The 19213-nt window shown below is 38.8% G+C and overlaps 1 pseudogene; it reads left to right on the forward strand.

The window, feature by feature from the left end:
- Window positions 1–2366: 2366 nt before the first annotated feature.
- Window positions 2367–19213, forward strand: part of LOC127687919 (serine/threonine-protein kinase Chk2-like) — a 111018-nt pseudogene continuing 94171 nt past the window's right edge.

The raw sequence follows: 19213 nt of genomic DNA on the forward strand, positions 1-19213 counted from the left end.
GACATGGACACTAAGATATTCCTTTTCTTTATGATTAAGGGATTAAGTTTTAGTTTTCTCAAGCTGTTGCATCAAACTACCATAAGCCAGGTGCCTTATAAACATTTACTTCCTTCATTTTTAGAGGTTGAGGCATCTAAGATCAAAGGTCTCTAGTGTCTGGTGGGGGGCATCTTGTGTTTTCGCTTATTTTCATCTCACTGTGCTGATGCAGCAGTGAGCAGGGGCGTTCTCTGTTATTTTACAAGAACATTAAATCTATTTATAGGGCTCTGCCCTCATGACATAATCACATCATAAAAGCTCCATCTCCTAATACCAGTACTATGTGGATTAGTATTTCAACATAAGAATTTAAGTCTCTGCTGGATATTTGAAGTATGTGCTGTGGAAGCCTGGAAGAAGGCAACTTGATGCCAAAGAAATTCAAGGAGGTTCAACTCAGATGGGCAGATAGTTAATGAGATACAAAAAGGACTAGAAAGGCAGAGGGAAAGCTGTGGATCACTGGAGATATGTTTAGAAGCAGAGTTGGGGAAGAAGTGGGTAGCAGCTTGCTGGGCTTTGCATGCTGGGTAAAGACTTTGGATTTCACTGGTAGGGAGTGAAGTGCTCACAGAGATTTCAAGCAGCATAGTAAAATGTGTGGATTGAATTGTAATGGTTGTGACACTCATGACAAATTAAGGGTGTATAGCAGTTGTTGGTAGGAGCCCACCAGGAAGCTTTCATAGGTACCACAGAAGAGGAGGTGATCAAGATACAAATAAGACAGTGGCTTTGGGAACTATCTTGGTTTCTTTTCTTGTTGCTGTGATAAAATACCCCGGAGAAAGTAACTTCAAGGAGAAAGGGTTTATTTGGCTTACAATTTGAGATTGCAGTTGGCCATGGCAGTTGCTCCATGAAGCAGGAGCTTGAGGGGACTGTTCACACTGTATCTACAGTCAAGATGCAGAGAACAATGGATGCTTTTGCTCAGTTAACTTTCATATATAAGGTCCAGGATCCCAGGGCAGAGAATGGCGCCACCCATAGTGGACAAGTCTTCCCATCTCAGTCAACAACTCGATTGAGAGAGTCTCACTGGTGGGCACATCCAGACGCTAACCTCATCTAGATCATCCCTGAGAGATATGCCTGGGGACTCACCTTCTGTAGAGTTCTATACTCTATGAAGTTGTCAGTGTACATTAACATCACAGGAAGCATTGCTCTTGGGTTTACTTATTTGTTTATGTAAATGTGTGTTTGTACCTGAGAGTCGTGACCATGGAGTTGAGTATAAATGATGTTTCTAGCTTGGGAACTGATATAGTTATTATTTAATGAAATTAAGCCTATAGGAAGGAGGGACTGGAGAGAGGGCACGTATGGTGCTGCATGGACCTGCTGTGCTGCATGAGAACATGAGTTTGGATTCCTAACACTCATATAAAAGGTGGGAGCTTCAGCTTGCGGAGGGAAAGCGGGTAAGAAAACTCTAGAAGGTGGAGTTTTGCTAAAGAAAGTGGGTCACTGGAGGCAGGCCCTGTAGTTCAGGAGGCAGGTCTCAGTCTGGCTCTACTTTCTACAAGAGTAGCCAGTGCTCTTAACTGCTGAGCCAGCTCTCCAGCCTCTCAGCTAATCTTCTCTTAGTACTCATGTGGATTGCTTCCAACCACACACTCACAACTGCCCACTGTTTTTCTCATGCCTGTTCTGTCCCTAAAGCCTGCAGATGTCAAAGACCAAAACAACTTTCTTCATATAGAGGCTGCAGAGAAGTGCTTTTCCAGGCCCTGCGGAATTTCCATGAATAACATTTTCTCTATTCTCTCTCGGGTATTTTGGATCAAAGAGATACTGGCTGTTTATCCCTTAATATATCCTCAAGTGTAGAATGGTATTCAGGATATCAGGTACTATTCCAGTTCAAAGAACACAGTATCCTCAATGGAGAAACAGACAAACATACAGAGATAGCAAATACAAATCAGTAAGGTAGATTCTGATATGTTTTTAATTAATGTAGTTGATAAGCATTTTCAAAGAGCTTAATCCCTGTTTGCAAGAAGGGATATAAAGCAGCCACTCTCTCACATTTCTGAAAGATCATTTAACTAGGTCTTCTACATCCTACACTCAAAAGAGCACTGTAGAATTTTCCCAGTTCTGGCTGTCACCGTGGATTGGACTCATTGTCACTATGTTCAAGACAGAAAACATGTCAGTGAAGTGAGGCCAGTTTATCAACAAAGGCCACACCATGGCCACTTTATGGACACAGATCCTGACAAAACGATTCTCAAGTTGCCAAGTGGGTTAAAGGCAGTCAAAACAATGGTGACAGTCAACAGAGACAGATGTCATCATGTGCCACGAGGATGTGGGCGCTGTGGAGCAGAACCATCGAGGCATGCTTTGGAAAACAGAGCGTACTGCATGTTGCAACCAACTATTTATATTATACAGGGAGAAACATTTTTGCAACATTTTCTATTTTGGACCTTACATTTCTCCGTGATATATTTGGGTATATGGTAAGATTGTAGAAACTCAAAATTCTGCAGTGGGAAGTTTTGTTGGGTTTTTAGTCCTTATGTTAGTAGGTAATATAATTAAATGGGTAGAAACTCATAATTTTCCAGGTCACTGAAGGAGACATTTTGTTAAATGACTATTTCATTTAAAGGGTATATTATTTCTTACTAATTCATTTGCAAAGAAGTTATGTATACCTTATGGTTGTTCTCCCATTTTCTATCTGTCTTACATTCAGGTGTAATTCTAAGAATTTGCAGAATAGAGAAATTAGGTTATTTATATTCCTGTGTCTTGGATTCATTATAAGATCAATGTGATGATGACCTGGTTGGTTTCTGTCAGCTTGACACAAACCTATCATTATCTGGGAAGACAACCCTCAATTGAGAGCATACCTCCAGCTTGCCTGTGGAGTAGGGTGTTTCCTTGATAAATGACTGATGTAGGAGGGTCTAGCTTGCTGAAGGTGCTACCACCACTGGGCAGGTTGTCCTGGGTTATATAAGAAAGTGGGCTGAGCCAGCCATGAGGAGAAAGCCTGCAAGCAGCACTCTGCCATACTCTGGCCTCAGTTCCTGCTGTCAGGTGCCTGCTCTGAGTCCCTGCCCCTATTTCCCTTTTAGTTTGAATATAAACTATAAGCTGAAAATCCCTTCCCTCCACAGCTTGCTGTTGGTCAAGGTATATAATTGCAGCAATAGAAATGCAAGCTAGGACACATTATTAAGAACGTAGTGGCAGAGCCAGAGGCAGGTTAATTTCTGTGAACATGAGGCTGGCCAGATCAGCAAAACTACACAGTGCAACCCTTTCTCCAACAACAACCACAACCACAACAATAGCAACAACAACCACACAGACAACCACATACACACACACACACACACACACACACACACACACACACACACACACACCTCACACCTCAAAGCCCCAAATAAACAAAATAACATAGATTGGTGTATATAGCCACTATGACTTTATATAGGCTGAGGCTCTCTCCCACTTAGCCTTTTGCCTCAGCCCACCAACACAATATAGAAATTCCACAAAATATTCATATTCTGGTTCTGAAGAAACTTGATATATAAGAATGATTTAATTTTAGAACAATAAAAATTGTCCTAAACCTATTTCTACAATTTTCTTTAAAATGGAGTTAGAAGCCAAACTTCCCTTCATGCCTCATAGGCAAAAGGCAGGCAAACAAATTTTGTTGACCATACTATCTTTTAGTGCATATTGGCCAAGCACCCAACTGTATTTTACTTTTTGTGGGTCCTTCCTTTTCTTATTCTTTAGAAAGCATTTTCTTTTTGCTCAATACATTTGTGTTTTACATATATGATTGTAAGTAGTCCAATGTAATGAATTTAGTGACATCTCAGAAATTATATTATTTAACAATTTACAAAAATATGCATATTTTTCTGCCAGTTTACCAATGTTTCATTGTCGCATAATTTAAAAAAATATTTGCAAGTTAATTATGCATAATAATGGGTTTTATTAGGATATCTTCATGCATGTACAGAGTGTAAGCCAATCACATCCATCCTTATTACCTTATCTGATTTTTCTCCCACTCCCATCAATCCACTTTTTCTTCTCAATTACACTAGATCCCCCCCATATATATATATATATATATATATTAAACAGAAACATCTATACCTTGGCTTACAATTTTTCAGTTAGTAGAAAGTGTAAGAAATCAAAAGTATGTCTTTCAAACTGAATTTGTCTTATTTGTGTTTATAACTAAAAAAAGTCTAATTAATAAAATAATTGTTTATGTCCAATCAGAGTGGGATCCCGGGTGTCCATGGCTAACAAAATGCTCTGGTGCCGGAAATAAACGGTCCAGACTGTGGAGAGCTGAAGCCTGTTTCCTTAATGCTTCAGATAATCCCTAGAGTACTTATAATTCCTCACAGAATGCTTGAACGTAAGTTTACATGATTCACTATTAGCATTTAGCAAACTCAAAATTCACCTTTATGTATGTGGCTTTCTGGAATTTAAAGAAAAATATTTTCGATCTGTGATTGGCTGAATCTGTGAACCCACACATTGGAGGACCAACCGAGCTTAGTCATCATTTTTTCCTTTATCTTGAAGAAAACTCATAAACTCTTACCAAGCTATCTCTTAGTGATTTATTTATCAGACTATATAAATTCACTAATGTGGATATCATTAAGAACATTTTTCAAAGTGGCTTGCCTGACACGTTCTGTTCTCTTGTTCACGGAGCCTCTTCTCTGTGATTAGAGCAGCAGGTGTGCTCTGTATCCCTCCAGGCTTGGGTTTCCGCTAATTTGAGATCTAAGACTGCCGAGACCTATCCACTTGGAGATCCTAGAGTGTGCATTGCCTAGGTGGACTGTGGGCATGCTGCAAGGCCCCCAGAGGAGTCAGTGACTTAATAATCATGAGCTAATTAAGAGCCTAAATATTCACATGAGTCAAGTTGTGTCTTCCAAGGAGTATTTGATGTGGAAATCACAGCTCTGCACATTCTATAAATACTAAAATTATCAATATTCTACCCAAAGTAGAAAATTATTGTAGCAGAATACTGTGAAATTTTTATTTATTGATTTTTTAAAAAAAATCATATATGTGTACTCTATTTCCAACATTTCCTTACTGTCTCCCCTCTCCAGCTCCTCCATGCTTCCAATTCTCTATAGAAAGTATGACACCCCCCCCCCCCCGTGTGTGTGTGTGTGTGTGTGTTGTGATGTGTCATGTGTGTGGGGTGTGTGTGTGGTATGTGGTGTGTATGTATGTAAATACAACCTGCTGAATCCATTAAGTATAACCAATTACAAGGCTCATCTCTGGAGAAGACTAACTCTCCCTCTCTCAGCAGTAATTAACTGCCTGTAGCTCTTTATCTAGGGACGTGGCCCATGAGACTTTCCTCATCCACACTGGTATGTCAACTGGCATTAAGATTGCCCAGGTCTTGTTTAGGTAGCCATACGGTTGAGATTTTATGGGTATAGCTCCCTGTCATAAAATGGAAGACACAATTATATGGCAGATGGCCTGGTTCTCTGGTTCTTACAACCATTTTGTCCCCTTTTCCTTGATGTTCCATGATTCCTAAGAATAAGTAGGGCTTGTGTTGTAGACATATTAACTAGGGCGATGAACCAGCCACCCCACCATGAGTTATTTTCTGCATTTTGATAAGTTGTGGCCTCCATTTCCTGAAAAATGATGTTTCTTTGATGAGTGGTGAGAGCTACACTTATCAGGCTTGTCTGGAGCACAGGCTGTGTAGACCTGGTTGGCCTTGGAAGTTGAGTACAGTGTTGACAGGATAAGGTTGGTAGGAACAGGAGTAATGCTGTGATATTTTGAAATGTGGCCAATTTCAGCTCTTCTGGTGAATTTATATTTATGACTTCCACAGAAGCCTGAAGGTCAGATGTGTATACCCAGTCATAATATAGGGTAAGTGCTCACAAGAACAATAAGTGTTGGTAGAGAGGGCACACATGAGCTCTTATGAAGAAAGTGAGCTTTAGGAAATACAAGTTGACTAGGCATAGAAGGAGGGGTGAATACTGGCACATTCGTGAACACTTCAGCCAAGGAAATTTTCCTTTCTGATTGGACTCAGAATCTTAAATGCTACTGGTTGAAAATATGAACATCAATTCATGGTTTCAGCTTTCCTCTTTCATGTGATTAAAGTGAATTAATGCCTGGAAGTTAATTGTGCTGATAGTGGCACAATTTGTGAACAGTAGCGAAGGCCAAAGAGTTATACAGTTCATATGGGTGAATTGTACAACATACAATTACATCTTAATGAATCTGTTTTGTCTTTAAAAATAATAAAAAAAAACCCTTCCCAGAAAACCAAACAACCCTATTAAAAAATGGGGTACAGGGTTAAACAAAGAATTCTCACCTGAAGAACTTCGGATGGCGGAGAAGTTCAATGCTTAAAAAATGCTCAACTTCATTAGTCATTAGGGAAATGCAAATCAAAACAACCCTAAGATTTCATCTTACACCAGTCAGAATGGCTAAGATTAAAAATTCAGGAGACAGCAGGTGTTGGAGAGGGTGTGGAGAAAGAGGAACACTCCTCCACTGCTGGTGGGGTTGCAAATTGGTACAACCACTCTGGAAATCAGTCTGGTGGTTCCTCCGAAAACTGGGCACCTCACTTCCAGAAGATCCTGCTATACCACTCCTGGGCATATACCCAGAAGACTCCCCACCATGTAATAAGGATACATGTTCTACTATGTTCATAGCAGCCCTATTTATAATTGCCAGAAGCTGGAAAGAACCCAGGTATCCCTCAACAGAAAAGTGGATGCAAAAAAATGTGGTATATCTACACAATGGAGTACTATTCAGCCATTAGAAACAATGAATTCATGAAATTCTTAGGCAAATGGATGGAGCTAGAGAATATCATACTAAGTGAGGTAACCCAGACTCAAAAGGTGAATCATGGTATGCACTCACTAATAAGTGGATATTAACCTAGAAAACTGGAATACCCAAAACATAATCCACACATCAAATGAGGTACAAGAAGAAAGGAGGAGTGGCCCCTGGTTCTGGAAAGACTCAGTGAAACAGTATTCGGCAAAACCAGAACGGGGAAGTGGGAAGGGGTGGGTGGGAGGACAGGGGAAAAGAAGGGGGCTTACGGGACTTTCGGGGAGTGGGGGGACTAGAAAAGGGAAATCATTTGAAATGTAAATAAATTATATCGAATAAAAAAATAAAAAAAACCCTTCCATAGAAGGTACGATATTATTGTTTCAGCTGAAAAACATATGTGTAAGGAAGAAAGCTTGACTCTTGTGACTTTATCACATAAAAAATGGTAATTATATTTTAAGCCAGGTGTGGTATAACTCTATATGTTTGTAATTCTAGCACTCTAGATGTTAATACAGGAGGATTGCAAGTTTGGGTCCAACTTGAGCTATATAGTGAAAACTTGTCTCAAGTAACAACAACAACAACAACAACAACAAAAGCCTAGTATGTTTATGTATTTTAGCTTTTAAATGCTTTAGATTTTCCTTCTGCTTGGTGTCAGGCTGTACTGTGTGACTGTCATGATTCTGCCTTTAAGGAGTGCTGTGATTTTGAGTGTTCATCTTCATACCTGCTAAACAATCCCTAGAGTGCCATTTGACTTTAAATCTCCAGGCTGACTCTTGTATATAAGGTGATAATCCTCTGATTTCTGATATTTGAAAATAGTACCCCATTGGATTTAAAACACAAAATAAACATTTAAAATATTTCTATGCTCTTATTATCATCTAAATTGTGAAGCCCATTTCTTATTTATCCCATAGTCTTTGAGAAACTCAAGACTGGCTGTTAAATAGCTCTTCTAATTAGTACGAACTGTTATAGCATTTAAAATCCATGTCCTGCCTTTGATAAAAATCAAAATTAGAGTGAATAATATGCCTTGGTTGAGCATTAGCATGCAGACCATGCAGCAGCAAAGATGGGTTTAGGTGCCGAGAATAAAGCAGAAGCCAGCACGTTCTGACAGCTGTGAGAAACACAAAAAATATTAATGGCGGCAGTTAGAGAGTCAGCCGGAGAATAGCAATGCACAGGTGCATTTTCCCCAGTGCATGGAATTTTTCTTTAGTATTCATGATAAGTTTCCAATAACTTCATCTTTACACACAAATTAGAAAGCAGTTCAGATTTATTAGATTGGCTGAGCAATTGCCCAGGACAGCTAAAAGAACAATGCCCACAGGGGCATATGTATTTATAATGAAGTAGTCTTCTATGATAATGTCTTAAATATCACCACAATGCCATCTTTATTTTCTGATAAAGTCATCATCGCAAGAGGTTTAAGATTCTCTTAATTTTATTCTTAAGATCTCATCTAGGTAGAATGAAAAATTACACTGTAATTCTGCTTGCTTCAGTATATTATCCTTTAATGGAAATTTCCATTATTTATCCTTCAATATTTTGACATTAGAGGCAAAAGTATCACCTTGTTTTAGAGTAACTAAGTGGAAAACTTTTTATACCAATAGGGAGACCCACCACTCCAGAGAATACATTATGTAGAAATAGAAAGCAAGACTTTTCTCTTCAGTGCATTTGAGCACATAGTTACACTGAATCTCTGCACATGCTCCAGAAACTCAAGCAAGCTGACACTCACACACTCTCTTCTGAGTGTTATGCGAAGGCCCAAGACACTGTGTACAAATGAGGTTTTAGAGATGCCAACTATCTCTTAAGTTCATTGTCAGTAAACAATGTGACATATTTAGTTCTTGGATGTCTACAGAAAAGTCTTCCTTATTTTCAAACTTCCAACTTAAGCACTGCAAGAAAAATAATCCAAGTAGTGTCACAGTGTCACTGACACATGAAGAACAGAATCCAGTAAAATCACTAAAGACCCTTTCTATTCATAACCCAGAATGAACACTTATATGGTGGTTTCCACAAATATATACAAGTGCCTTAGGATATGTGATCTGTCTGTCTGTCTGTCTCTATCTATCTATCTATCTATCTATCTATCTATCTATCTATCTATCTATCTATCTTCTATCTATTTAATTTATGGACGTGTTTATGTGTGCCACCATATATGTATGGAGGTTAGAGAACAAGTTGAGGAAGTCAGTTCTTCCCTTACATCTTGTGAACCCTGGGTATCAGACTAAGGTCTTCAGCTTTGGTAGCAAGTTGATTATCTGCTGAGTCATTGTCCTGGCACCAGAACATGTATCCAAATGTCTCAGGCTATATATCAAAACTTTTTTTATGATTTATATTAAAATCTAAATGAACTCTAATATTTAATTTAGTTCTGTTTCTGTTGAGACTTAAATATATCTAAAAGATCCTGTTTGAAGGGGCTGGAGAGATACTCAGGCATTAAGAACACCTACTGCTCTTGCAGAGGACCTAAGTTTAGTTACTAGCACCCACCTAGTGTTCATAACTACCTATAGTTCCAGTCTAGGGGTTAGATACCCTCGTATATTCTTTTTTGACACCATGCATACATGTGATTCGTATAAACACACACACACACACACACACAATTAAGAAGTGAAGATCCTCTTTAGTGGCATTCTGACAATAGCTTGATGGTATCCTTGGTTAACTTTGGAGTCTACCAGTTCTTCTCTGAAGCTCCTAGTTTCCCACTCATGCCCCTTGTTTCCCTGTCTTTGATGCTCCTGATGATTTCTTCTGGAAATCTTTACTTTCTTGTTTAGGATGTAATGATGCTGGGTGGTACAACTTTATCACACACCTAAATGCCAGTTGTGATAGCTTATGTGAGGCTTGAGATGGCCATGAGACCAAGAATGCTAGTGTACATGCATTCATATGCTTTAAAATATAAGAAGGTTGTTTCTAATCTATTAGAGATGAGTTTTAATATCAAATTTTGAATGGGATTACATTATTTTTCAGCAAGTTCTGTTTTGCCAATCTATATTGTCATTTTAAGTTTAGTTGTAGAACAAAACATTAATTCATTGGCCAAAGAAAAACATTTCATAGATCTAAGTGTGTTTAAGCTTGTGGTCTGTGAGCTGCATGTGTCCTAGGACAGTTAGAAATGTCGACAAACGTATTTCTAGATCATGGTCTCATGTTTCAAGGTCCAAAGGTTTGACACCTAGATACTGTAAACATTTTGATCTACCTACATTCTTTTAGATGAAAGGTTTATATTTGATTTCTCCAGTAACATATTTCAATTGAATAAAAAGTTAAAGGCTTGCTTATACAGCAAAGCCAAGATCTTTTGGATGGCTCAGTCATAGAGATAAGATTTTAATTAGGCTCACAGTAGAAGCATCCTTTCTTTGGACCAAATCATGTAGTTTTCCCAGCTTGAGCTGGTCAATAACTTCTTTGATATCCTTAGATGTCAGCTCTCAAAATTATTTTTGACCACCACCATGATTCATGGTACCAATACTAGATAAAAATGTGTTAATACCAAATACTCATGGTAAAACAGAGAAAATTGATCTCTTTTATATTGTTGGCAAGGGTCTAAGACTGTATAGCCACTCTGACAAAAAAATGACAGTTCCTTTTAAGACTAAACATGTTTATAACATATGATCCAGAAATTTTGTAATGTGAATGTTTATAGCTACTTCATTTATAGTTGTAAAAATTAGAAGAAACCCAAATGCCTGTCAATGGTTGAATAGAGAAATTATAGACATGCCCATAATGAAATGTTGCTCAACAGTGAAGAAAATATTGATAGGAAATAACCTGTCATCACACATGTAGCATTCTCAGTAAAAATGTTAAGCTTTTATCTCTTATATAATTACAACTTATATAATGCCCAATAACTACAACAAAGTGAAGATAAGGAGACCAGATTAGTATTTCTGTGAAGAAAGCTGTTAAAGATGGGTTGGGTAACAATGTTGACATGAAAGGATGGTATGAAGGTGTCCTTTGTGACAATTGAGCAGATCAATGTCCTGACAGCAGTGATGGCTTAGTGAATGTATACACTAGACAATATTAGACACAATGACACATATTCATACACATACAAATAAAAATCTAGACAGAGGTAGCTGGGCTCAGGCCAGCTACCATGATTGGCTGTGAGAATCTGTATCTGTATTAGCCTGGTGCTGGCAAAACCTCTCAGAGAACAGCCATACCGGGCTCCTGTCAGCAAACACAAGTACGTCTTGGCATCAGCAATAGTGTTGGGGTTTGGTGTCTGCAGATGAGATGGATCCTGAGGTGGGGTGGCCACTAGATGGCCTTTACTTCAGTCTCTGCTCCATTTTCTGTCTGTCTTTGCTTTGGACAGGAACAATTCTGAGTTAAAAATTTTGAGATGGTTGAGGGACTCTATTCCTTAACTGGGGCCATGCCCATTTACTGGAGATGGTCTCTATAGGTTGTCTCCACTTTGTTGGGTATTTCAGCTAAAGTCATCCTTGCTGGGTCCTGGGAGTCTCTCACTACCCTGGCATCTGGGACTTTCTAGTGGCTACCCTCAGTTCCCCATCAGTTTCCTGACCCTCTCTGTACTTCTCTCCTGTCCCTTCTCATACCTCATCCTGACTCCCTTTTCTCTCCTCCTCCTCTTTCCCTCTCAGGTCCTTTCTTCCCTCTACCTCCTGTGATTATTTTGTTATCCCTTCTATGTAGGATTGAAGCTTCCACACTTGAAGATCTAGGGGTAAGGACAGAAGGAACTGAAGGGGATTGCAACCTCTTGGAATAGCAATATCAATTAACTGGACCACCAAGAGCTCCCAGGGACCAAACCACCAACTAAAGATTATTCATGGAAAGATCTGATCCATGACTATAGATACATATGTAGCAGAGGATCGCCTTCTGTGGCATCAATGGGAAGGGAGGCTCTCATCCTGTGGAGGCTTGATGTAGGGGGATGCTAGATCTGTGAGGTGGGTGAGGGTGAGTGGGTGGAGGTATACCCTCATAGAGGCAAAGGGGAGAGGGGTTGGGATGAGAGTTTTGTGGAGGAGAAACTGGGAAAGGGGATATCATTAGAAATGTAAATGAATAAAATTATTAATAAAAAATCTACATAGAAAATAGTGAAAAGAAATGAAAGTTTATAATAGTAAGTATAGCTAAGAACATTTGTAACAGCAATATCACTTTATGGGTTTTGACATTATTCTGCAATTTTATAAGATGTCACTATTTGAGGAATTTAGGTTTAGTGTGAAAAGGACAAATTTCTTTGAGTTTATAATAAAAGAAACTTTATGTATCAAATACTTGCAGTTATATCTGCAAAGTCACAATTTATTTTTTCTTTTATATTCAAATAGAATTCTGTTATATCTATTTTTCCCATTTTCATCATCCACTAATTAGTTGAAGGACACTTAAGTAGCTTCACATAGTATTCTTTCTTAAAGTTCCTGGAACTGATAATTTTCTGAGGTACATTTTTTTGTCAAGGTATTTGACAAGCTTATTTGTATTAGCTCTGTATACACATGTGTGTGATTGTGTGTGCATGTGCTCATGTTTCTGTGTGCAAATACACACGTGTGTGCATACATATTCTTATGTGTACAGGATATGCATGTGTAGTTTAGTAGGCAGTGTGTGTAAAGTCTACATACAGGACAACATCTAATGTTGCTCCTTGAGTGCCATGTGCCTTTTCATTTTGAGGCTGGGTCTCTTACAGTTCTGAAACCTTCTGAGTGAACTAGACATAATGAAAGGTAAATAGAAGCCAAATAAGAAAGCAACCCAGAAGGCATGGCTTCCATTCCATTTGTGTAGCAACAATCTTAATAAACTGGGAACCCCATCAGACAAAATGTTGTAGTCATTCATTAATGGTTTCCTAATTATTTTGGTTCTCAATACGTCTCTGCTGAGTTTTAAATTGCTAAAAATCCAGCATCCCTCCCCAGGGGTTGCACACCTGAATACCTCTACTCTGCTTCTCTTTGAGCAGTTGTGTTCCATCAGCTCTGACAGGTATTGGTGATGTATGAGGAGCTAAGGCTAATTTCTTTTTTACAAGCAAATAAATAATTTTGCAGCTCATTAGGCTGATCATTTCTCCGATTTGTTCGACCTTTGCTGTACTTTTTGATCAGCTGGTTTTCTCAGATTCATTTTCCCCTGCAAAGCTTGAGCAATCAAATGAATTGCTGGACCTGTCAATCTGATGTCATGACCTGTTAAAATAGAATTCATCAGAAGAATTTCATTATGTTTTTGTTAGAGCAGTTGTCAGAAATCTTTCACTCCTGCTCTCTGGTTCCACTGACTGACAGAGGACTGATACAGACACGAAGGAAGTGAGGCATTTATTAAGAGTTTTAAGTCGAGATGCCAGCAGAGTCTAAAGCTTCCTGAACATAATATCCTTTGGAGAAAAATTTCTCAGTACTCAGCTGTAGATGATTAAACTTGGGGATCTTCTCTTTAAGAAAGATTAGCAGAATTGGGAGAGTATGCTCAGTTTGATGCCAAGTGTATAATGGGGAGTTGCACGAATCCAGGCCAGACTTAAGTTGGAAATAGAAAACAACCTTTGCAAACGGTATTTTTAGTATAATCTCTGTTTTCACAGAGTTGTTTACTAAAGCAATTAACCTGCAGAAGGCATCATGGGCTGAACTAGGGAAAAGGGAAAAGAGAACTAGATACCTTGCATGACCTCTCTAAAGTTGGAAATTCAGCTAAGATGGCTTTAAGCTTGACCCTGATTCCTAACACTCCTACCCTGATTTTCCTGGGTGATGGATGCTGAGGTTTGGGAATCACTGCATAAATCACTTAAACACCAGTCTCAATCAAATCGGGATGGTTTATTGAATTATTGAATGCTATACCCAGAGACATGATTCAGGCTCAGGAGCTGAACTATGATCCAAGTTAAGATCCTACAGGGCCTTTTAAGCCTGAGAGCTATTAACATCTGTGCCAACATATTCTAGCAATCAGGATTTAAGGATAGGGGGATTTCCTTAGGAACATGTCTTTGTAGATTTATCCTGCTCCTATTTGTTGGGATATTCAACTGTTGCAGGGGACTTGTCTTGTTTAATTCATGCCTTAATTTGCCAACCAGGATATCAGTTACCGAAGTACATATTTCTTTCTGCCAAGTAAGATGTCAATACCCAGTGAGGTCTTGGGAACTTAAAATTTACTCAACTCCTACACAAAATGGACATATTATTTTAAAGAGTTTCTTATATTTCTTATGTTGGGGTCCATCCCAGGGGCAGCTTATAAAAGCAAATTCCATAAAAAACTTATAGAGCTGCAAGAATTGCTACTTGGTTGTTGATTTGGGTCCAAGCTTATTTTGATTAACTATACAAAGCAGTTCTTCTGACTGCTATCATGACTGGTTTCCAAGAGCATAAAACATAACAGAACATGTAATCAACTTGGTATTAGAAAGTTTCCTCTTAACAGCAGAAACACATGAGACAGTTTCTTTATAATGGCTGGTTAAACAGGTAATAGTTGTCTAGGACTTATCATTTTACCTAGGCTTTAACATTGCATCTAATTCTTAACATTTTACCTATGCCATAATAATGGACTACAAGCTAAAAGATGAAGTAAATACTTTCACCTTCAGGCTTTATCACAGCAATAGACGAATAACTAAGACAGGCTTCTTGTCATGATGGAGTTAGTCTTGGTTGTCAACCTGACTATACCCGGAATTAACTAAAACCCAAGCATCTGGGTTCATCTGTGAGGCCTTATTTCTTAATTAAATCATTTGAAGTAGGAAGATCACATTTAATAGGGGCCACATTTTCTGATGGAAATCTTTGTAAAGGATATGGAAGAAGGAAGATTGTTCTCTCTCTTTACCTGCCTGGTCTCACTTTATTGGCATTTTTTGAATGACATTAGAGCCTACTTCTTTGGGATTCTGTATATTAAAGTGCTGTAGAAAAAAATTTAAGTCAGCAACATGACTACTCTGATAACATCCAAAGACCTCCTAGGTTTGTGTGATCCTGATGGAATGTAGCCTTTAATCCCCACGGCTGGAATCCTTTAGTATACACCTTTAACCCCAAATAATGATGTCCAATTGAGACAGTGATGAATCAGAGTAAGATATGACAGAATGAGTCAGAGACAGGATTTGTCCATCTGTTACTTAAGAGCAGTACAGGGAGAGAGAGTTGAATTCACCAGTGAGTTGGGAATTGAGTTGGTTCAGAGTCAGTGCTGTTGAGTACAGTACAGTGCAGTGGAGGTTTGTCCTGAGTTCCTGAAGTTCAGTGCAGGTCTGCAGAGGCAGTTGAAGCCACATAATAAGGAGGAGTCAGAGAAGATTAGAACAAATTGCCAGAGTTAGTTTGAGGCCAAGTAGAGCAATTCAGTTAGTGGCTGATAGAAACTAGATTGAATCAGTCAGCTTGGAGGGAGTTTGAGCCAGAATAGCTGAGTTTAACCAGTCATACATTGTTCAGGAAAAACTACAAATGGTTGACATATTCAGCAGCAAGCTTCTGAGATGGCAATTACATCTGGCAGATAAATGATACTTTTCAAGGACCAGCTGAGACATCTAGCCTTGTGCACTGAGCAACTATAGAATTCCTGGACATTTTATTGGTAGATAGCCATTGTTGGATTAGCTGTACCACAGCCTGGAAGACCTTCTAAAAATTCCCTTTCTCTATATATTTATAGATTCATTCTATAAGTTCTGCTTCTGTAGAAAATCCTGACTAATATAGATTTTTGACACCAGAAGTGGTTTTAGAGCAAGATATGTATAACCATCAATCTTTTAAGTATCTGCAAAAAACCTTCCAGTTCACCAATACCTACGGTTAGCCTCTCCAGTTACTGAAGCCTCTCCTGGGAGTTCAGTAAGTACTGAAAACCCATGGTTTGAACTGTTTTATAAAGTTAAGGAGACAAATACATGTGATGATTCTTAATTCAAAAATTGTGAGAGGCAACAAATTTGGCAACTTTAGATATACAACTTTTGACCATTTGTGGAAAAAATGAGAAAAATTAGCATTTCTGGATAGATTGGCAAAGATAAAAAATGAGCTCAATGATAAAATTAACCAACTTCTAGCATCTGAGAATCCGGTGCAGAACAACAATAAACTTAGTGATAAAAATGCCCCCTTCCAGATGGGCATAAACAACCATGCCTTGGAAGAGAATCTTTTCTCAAGCAGCCCCAGAGCCCAAGTTGCAGAAAATTAAACCGATGCTCTCATTATAAGTTTACCTGAATTAATATGGGGCTAGATGTGCGTGGAGAACCTGTTAAACCTAGGAACTTTGGATCCTCAGATTTTCAATGGTTTATCTCACCGAGGAAGTAGTCTCTCTATCCTTAGCAGAAAATGTACTACCATACCACCTCCATCTCTTAAAAAATTTCCTTTGTCCACCTCTGGCAGAGGAAGTCAGTCCTTCATTGTCTGATAAATCAGCAGTGACTTTCTCTGAAGGAGATACCAGGCAAGGCAATACTGATGACCCTCAGTTAGCTAGACTTAAGACTAAGCAGGCTCCTAGAGGGGAGATAGAAAGTGCAGTTCATGACAAGGTACACTATACTACTAAAGAGGGTAATGAGTTTCCCAATTCATTCAAGCAGAAATTTGGGGAATATGTATGAGAATGGATTTTAAAGGTGCCATATAATGGCAGAGGAAACATAAAACTGGATCAAGGTGAGTTATGGATTTATGGGTCCACTGAGCAGAAATTCTAGGTTTAATATATAAGTTCACACAGTTAAAAATGTGTCAGAATTTTGTTCAAATGGTTGGTTGGAGCATTTGTCCAAAGGTGACTTATTTCAGGGTTGGAGATGCCTGATAGATATCTTTGACTTAATGTTGATGAAGGATTTTAAGACTATGGGCAATTGTAATACTAGAGTTGGTACACTGTATAAAACCTAATCTTCCACCATGGAAGGGCCAGAAGACATGCTCTTTATTAAATCTATAAGATGAAATGGTGGAAGATGCACCAGCATATTTGAAAAGGTATGCTGTCAACATTTTCCTTCTGTCAGACCTCAGGGTCAGAGATGCTGCTGCTCAGTTAGACAAATTAAATGTTTAATTGGTTGTTAAAGTAGCCCTGAATCATCAAAGGCAAGGTGATAATAGTTATTATAATAGCCAACATAGGCTAAGTGAATTTTATGGTGGCATGACTCATGGACCTTTGGTAGTGGCTAATCAATCATGGTGTTTCCAGGCATGAAATAAGTAAAAAACCCTACTGATTTTTTGTTTGATATGTATATGTAGAAATATTCTCAAATGAAAGACATGCTCTGTTGGATTGTTGCAAAAGGCAACCTTGGCCTGTGAACCAATTTTCAGACTTGAGCCAGTTTTCAGACCTAAAACCCCTTGAATGAAAGAGTTTCCAGGTTCCCCTGAGGAAGGACTTTGCTAAAGTACATCAATGTTTTAGTGTTAGCTTTTCTCCAGTCTTTCCCCAGAGGAACCTACAATCTTTTTGTAAGTGTACAAGTGGTAAAAGAAAAAAAATATTTTCTCCAGAAACACTGTGGCTTTCCAGATAAAGTACAGGCTTATGGGAGGTCAGGCGATAGAGTTTTGGCTAATGTTCAACTCACAGTAGGTCCATTGTGTCCCTCAGTTCATCTTGTAGTTATTTTTCCAGTCCCAGAATGTATAGTTGGGATAGATGTACTTAGAAGTTTGCAGAATTCTCATATTGATTCCCTAACCTGTGGAGTGAAGGCTATTTTGGTTGGAAAGACTAAATAGAAGTCTTTAGAGTTGCCTCTGCCAAGGAAAATAGTATCACATTCCTGGAGGAATTGCAAACATTAGTATTACCCTCAAGGACTTGAAAGATGCAGAGGTGGTGGTTTCCACAACATCTCTCTTTATCTCTCCTGTGTGGCCAGTGGGCAGTTCTCTGGACAGTACACTTGGTTATACATTTTGTTTGGAAGAGGAAATGGCCAGATGTGCAATTGTTCGCTGAGTCATTGGCTGTAACCAATGGGTTGGTTGATTGTTCAGAGACTTGGAAAGAACATGACTAGAAAATTGGTGAGAAAGATATCTGGGATGAAGTATGTGGATAGATCTTTCCAAGTGGGAAAGGGGCATGAAGATACTTGTGTCCCCTGTAAAGTTTATAATAGATTACTTCAGCTGAGGAGAAGTTTAGTAATCAAGTGGATAAGATGAATCTTTCTGTAGACAGTCAGCCTCTTTTCTCCAGTTATCCCTGTCATTCCCCTATAGCCCCAAGAACAAAGTGGCCATTTTGGCAGAGATGGGGGTTATGCATGGACTTGACAACATGGACTTCCACTCACCCGGGCTGATGTGGTTACAGCTACTGCCGAGCACTATGTCTGCCAACAGCAGAAACTAACTTTGAGTCCCATGGGACCACTCTTTGGGGTGATCAGTCAGTGACCTGGTGGCAGGTTGACTACATAGGATTATGTTTTTTATAGAAAGTATAATGCTTTGCTCTTACTGGAGTAGATACTTATCCTGTGTATAGATTTGCCTTTCTTGCATTTAATGCTTTTGGAAAACCTATCAAATGTTGACTTACATAATGCCTTAGCCATTGCCATTGTATTCTACACAGTATTGTTTCTGGCCAAGGAACTCACTTCATATCCAGGGAAGTGTGACAGTGATCTAACCGTCATGATGGAATCCACTGGTTTTACTGTGTTCCCCCACCATCTTGAAGTACTAACCTTCTTTTGGCTTCTGTAGTTTTGCCTCTGACTGACAGTTTTAACTGAAGTATGTCAACACAGAACTTTTATTTTTTGTGTGCTTGTGTTTTTCTCTGAACCTGAGAAAAGCTCATTGGTACACTGGCATCCTAAACACTGAGTTGTCACTGACCAGCTAATAAAGACATTCTATTGGCTTGAACCCATGTTTGAGTAGTCTTCTCTAGTGGATCCCTCACAATGGGCTGTCCTTCAGAAGGTAGTATGTGATTTGATTTAGGATCCAACATATAGTGTAGTTTCCTTGATAGCCAGGATCCATGGTCTAGGAATGAAAGGGGTGGAAAATGGAATAGTTCTACCCAGTAGGGAAATTTTACTTTCTGTTCCTTCAACTTTAAGTTCTGCTGTCCTAGAAATTTTGTTTCC

The sequence above is a fragment of the Apodemus sylvaticus genome, chromosome 6, assembly GCF_947179515.1.
Source record: "Apodemus sylvaticus chromosome 6, mApoSyl1.1, whole genome shotgun sequence".
Taxonomy (NCBI): domain Eukaryota; kingdom Metazoa; phylum Chordata; class Mammalia; order Rodentia; family Muridae; genus Apodemus; species Apodemus sylvaticus.